This window comes from Octopus bimaculoides, chromosome 7 (assembly GCF_001194135.2).
Source record: "Octopus bimaculoides isolate UCB-OBI-ISO-001 chromosome 7, ASM119413v2, whole genome shotgun sequence".
Taxonomy (NCBI): Eukaryota; Metazoa; Mollusca; class Cephalopoda; order Octopoda; family Octopodidae; genus Octopus; species Octopus bimaculoides.
In genome coordinates this window covers 37,513,062-37,518,012 of record NC_068987.1, presented here as the reverse complement: position 1 = coordinate 37,518,012, position 4,951 = coordinate 37,513,062, and positions in this window count along the sequence as shown.

The window sequence follows — 4,951 nt, the reverse complement described above, 5'->3', positions numbered from 1 at the left end:
TTAAACCTGTTATAGGGATATTTATTGCGTACGTAATATATATATATATATATATATATACATACACGCGCTACATCTATCGTATCACTCCCCCTCCCCCTGTCCAGCATTCTTAAGAGAGATCAACCAACCTTTTATAGTCTACATAGTTTTACTGACCAAGTATATCTTTGATATGAAACAGTTGATCCGTCTCGTCTCTTCATCCGTCATAATAAAGTGGTCGACAATAAAAACGAACACAATAGAATTTGATGAGTTGCTTGTCAAAGATAGTTTATAGAATAGAGGTATTGTACTAACATTTAAAGAACTGTTTGGAGCTCACTCAATGTCAAGACGATAAGAGCCGTTTTAGCAGAATTATATGTTTCATATTTGGCACTTTTTAGAATTCTCCAGAATTTAGATTGTCTCACCATAGGGTAGTTGTCAAAATATTACGCCTTTCGTAATGTTCATTTACTTAACAGAGGCCACGTCACAAATGATAACATTATCGATCTTTTTGCTACCTCGAGAGTCAACCTATCCGCGTGTCACAAGAATTAAAATGTAAACGTTTAATAAAATTAAACCTAAATATGTTGTTACTTCCAATAAAATCAGTGTTTAAACATTAAAAAAACAAAAGAATCCAGCAAAGATTAATCAACACAACCTTTTGAACAACATAATACGAACCTTGAAAACGACACCATGGGAACCCATTTTGGCACCATGCAAACGGAGCTAATACAGTATGAAATTACAATGACATTATTAAACAAGTGTTCAGCTATACAGAAAAAGAATTCAAAATTTCTTTGCAGAAAATCATTTAATAATTGATTTTAAATCAGTGCTCTTTAGGTTATCACTTCCTAAGTGTAGAAGTGTAAGCCAGTGTAAAAGCTGCTTGTCCCATTGTGCTGTGAAGTTGATTCTTTAGACGTTTCAACAGAATTGTATTCCATGTAAGCGAGTATTCTAAATGCAATTTCATCGGTGAAAAATATAAATTTCAATATGTCAGAAATAATTTTTCTGTACCATGCACAGAGAGTCTCACAGTTTTCGTTATGAACCCTGTTAGTCCTTGAGATCCTCACACTTATTTAAACCACCAGAATCAAGGTCTTTCCGAAGCACATTTTGTTTAGCTCATCAAAAGCAAATTTGAATCTCAAAGCAACGAATAAGCTTCTGCACATTTTGGCAGGTCAGAGTTTAGAGTCTATAACAGGAGAACTGTTTCCAACTTAAACTTTGCTCTTAAATTCTTCATTCGAAACTTATATTTAGTAAGTCACATTCTGCCTTCATTCCGTTCTTTTTTCCACAACTCCCCAACATGAGTGTGGATACCTACACCTGAACTCTAATAAATTTGTCTCCAATTTCCCGAAGATACGATTTTAGAAATTCAAAAAGATTCATGGCAGCAAGTATGTGCATGTCTTCAGACTGAAACACCATACTTGTTTTGTTTACGATTTGAAGAATGTAATTCCCACAAAATCACCAGAAATTTCGTTTCCAGGTTCTTAATTTTTCTACTCAATTGTTTTTGCCTATCATAGTGAGTTTACCCACTGCTCGTTTAGGTTTTTCAACTCTCCCATACAGAGCCTGATTAACATCGCAAATTGAGAACTGTCATGTACTCGGCAGAAACTTGACAACAACATCTTTTCCAAAAGATGATACCAGACTAATCTACCGATGTGTTGAAACAGAAAAAGCGAATAGAGATACTAAACAAAGTCAAATTTTTTTTGTTATGCAGTGTGCAAACGAGAAGTCAAACTAGATTCCGTTGTGTAACTGATGGCACAAAGAAAAAAGAGCCAATAAAGTGATAGAAGAAAGTTAATCTTTCAAAGATTATTATAGAAACCACTTTGACACATTTACTCCTATCAAGCTCAGGCTGATCAGTTTGATGGATCCGTGATTGTATTTCAGTATAGCGTTCAGACATACTTGAGGTATTGGCTTACGACTGGCCACAATTCGATTGTGAAACTTCGTTTTCATTAAGTTAATACACGACAGTGTCTGCTAGATTTTTTGCTTCACGAGAGGAGACGGAGATATACTTAATAAAATGCTCCACAGATTCACATCCACAAATATAACGAACAGTAAACATCCGTGAATCAAAATGTGAGATGTCCGATGCTAGGGCATATTGTCCCATTCAGTAAATTCTACACTAATGTTTACCGTGAGATACGATAGGCTCCCTTTTACCACATTTCTATATAGTTTGAACTGTTTTTCCATAAAGAAAAGAACAAGTTTACTAAAAAAAGCTAAAATAGTTTCCAATTTTTGTTGACGCTCCATGAAATAGAAGACCTCTGGATACAAGAAAGCGAATTACAGAAATGCAACATATCAACGATCTATGCCAATGTTTCACTGTGTGATAATCTTCAAGTAAATAAAAAGTCTACACTTTCAGTTACCTTACCAAATTAAATGTATTGTCAAGCGCTTGCGATGTTGTTTGCCATTTTGATGTGTTGCAATTATGTTGCAATGTTTCAATTCATCGAATCCTGATTTAGAAAAGAAGATTCTTTCTTTTATATATCTTAGGCAGTTTACGATATATAAATTCATTGATAAATATCCTGTCAGAAGTTTCTCTCCTCCAGCCAAATCAGTTACTCGTCATCAGTTTAAAAGCTCGCTATAATGATCTTGACATAAGGACGGTCTAGTGGGCCACTCTGTTAGTAATCTTAATGTTCTAGAGCCCTGAATCTGTATCACGGATCGCATGGAGCGATCTAAAATATTACTACGGTAATTTTCTCCATTTTTTCTTTTTCTGTAGTTATTTTCTTCTTCTGTGTTTCAATTCTGTCATACCAGGGATAGGTGGTATTTTTAGGGTATAACAAGTGTATTCTGTAGAAGAAAAAATTGTATATCGCAGGAATGTGTTTGCTGAAAAGTGAAATGATGTATATTGATGAGAGATGTATATTATAGAAACAGGTATTTGTTGAAAACCGGAGGTATATGTTGCATGCAAAGACGAAATTTGGGATATGGCTTTTCGTAAAAAAGAAAATTGGCCCTAATATTACTCGCTTCTTTTCATCTCAGTAGATACCAACGGCACATTTTGATTTGATTTAAATAAAAATGCGATTTAAATTCTACTTCGATATATATTAATATTCGACTGTCTTTATTCACTTTCCGTATGTACATTATATTAATTGCCCATAAACCCTTGTGTACCACCAACGAGAGTATACGAACGTGTAGCTCTTTAAATGATAGATGACTCACTGATTATCAATAAAGGTGCCTAATGTAAAGAAATTTCTTACTTGATACTTAGCTCTGATACCATCGCTAACAACAGATGATAACTCTTGACAAGAACGACTTTGTATCGCAGGCAAAATTGTTATAGAATCGTATCTACTTCCTAATAACTAAAAGGATGAAGCTAACTAATGTTGAAGAAATAATTATGACCGAAAAAAAAAAGATGAAGTATTGCCGTTCGAATTTTAAATCATTGACTAAAAAACTACAAGAAGTCTAGTAATGTTGTGGTGTCAGAAATGTATCGTTCAAATAATTTAAAACATATTCGATTTCTCGTTGAATTCATGTTCACTTTATTTACACGCCTCTTAAGTAAAGTAGAAACGAAACGATATTTTTATGTCCCCTCCCAGTAAAATATAGCGTCTAGTCATGACAATATATATATGTCTAGTCATGACAAACTGGTATTTGTATTCAAAAGTACATGAAACAAATTACCCAGAAGAAATACATTGCTCACATGCACAAGCACATGGACACACGCATTTCTATACAGAAGCAACATACATACTGACACAGCCTCATATACACAAAATCATTTTTGTATGCGATCAAAATGTATCCATGAGCTGCAACGCTGATAAAGCCAGATAATTAGTGGTGTTAGGTAGAGGAGAAAGAAAACCTTGCAAGAATTTGTGTATATGTGTGTATGTGTGCGCGCGCCTGTATGTCCATATAAATATATATATATATATATATACATATATATATATCCTGAACACATAAATTTATAAGTATAATTATAAAATTATTTTAAGGATAACTAGCAGGTATTTCAACAGGCCGAGCCACACGCCAAAGGAAGACGCCAAATGCCGCTAAACTAACTTAAGTATCGCATTAATACGCGCTGGAAGCGAGGGAATAAACGAAAAATGTTCATGAAGAAGTTCAGTTATGTGTCAATTGATTTCAGGATTACGGACCAATACCCGTTTTCCTTCCTCAGCGTAACACAACCAAATGTATATAATTATAAACAATTATACATATCACAGGAACACAATATCTCCACAGTATATACACAACTGTTCATACTTAAAAACAAATTGCGATTCAAAAATCTAGTTCGTTTACCTCGGCCACGTGTGAGATAAACGAGCTAGATTTTTGAATTTTAATTTGTGTATAAGTATGAACAGTTGTATATGGACTGTGGAGATATTGTGCTCTTGTGGTATGTATAATTGTTTATAATTATATACATTTGGTTGTGTTATGCTGAGGAAGGAAAACGGATATTGGTCCGTAATCCTGAATTCAATTGATACATAACTGAACTTCTTCATGAATCTTTTTCGTTTATTCCCTCGCTTCCAGCGCGTATTAATGCGATACTTAAGGTAGTTTAGCGCCACTTGGCGTCTTCCTTTAGGGTGTGGCTCGGCTTGTTGAAATACTCGCTAGTTGCCCTTAATATAGTTTTATAAATATACTTCTAAAATTATGTACTCGATTAGTTTTTACTTTAACTGGTTATTACACACTACCTGATAAAATCTTACATAGATTTTATCCTTAATTTTAATATATATATATATATATATATATATATACTTGTGTATATAAGATTGACCAGTGACCGGTCTGTCAATATGCTAGAAGCTCA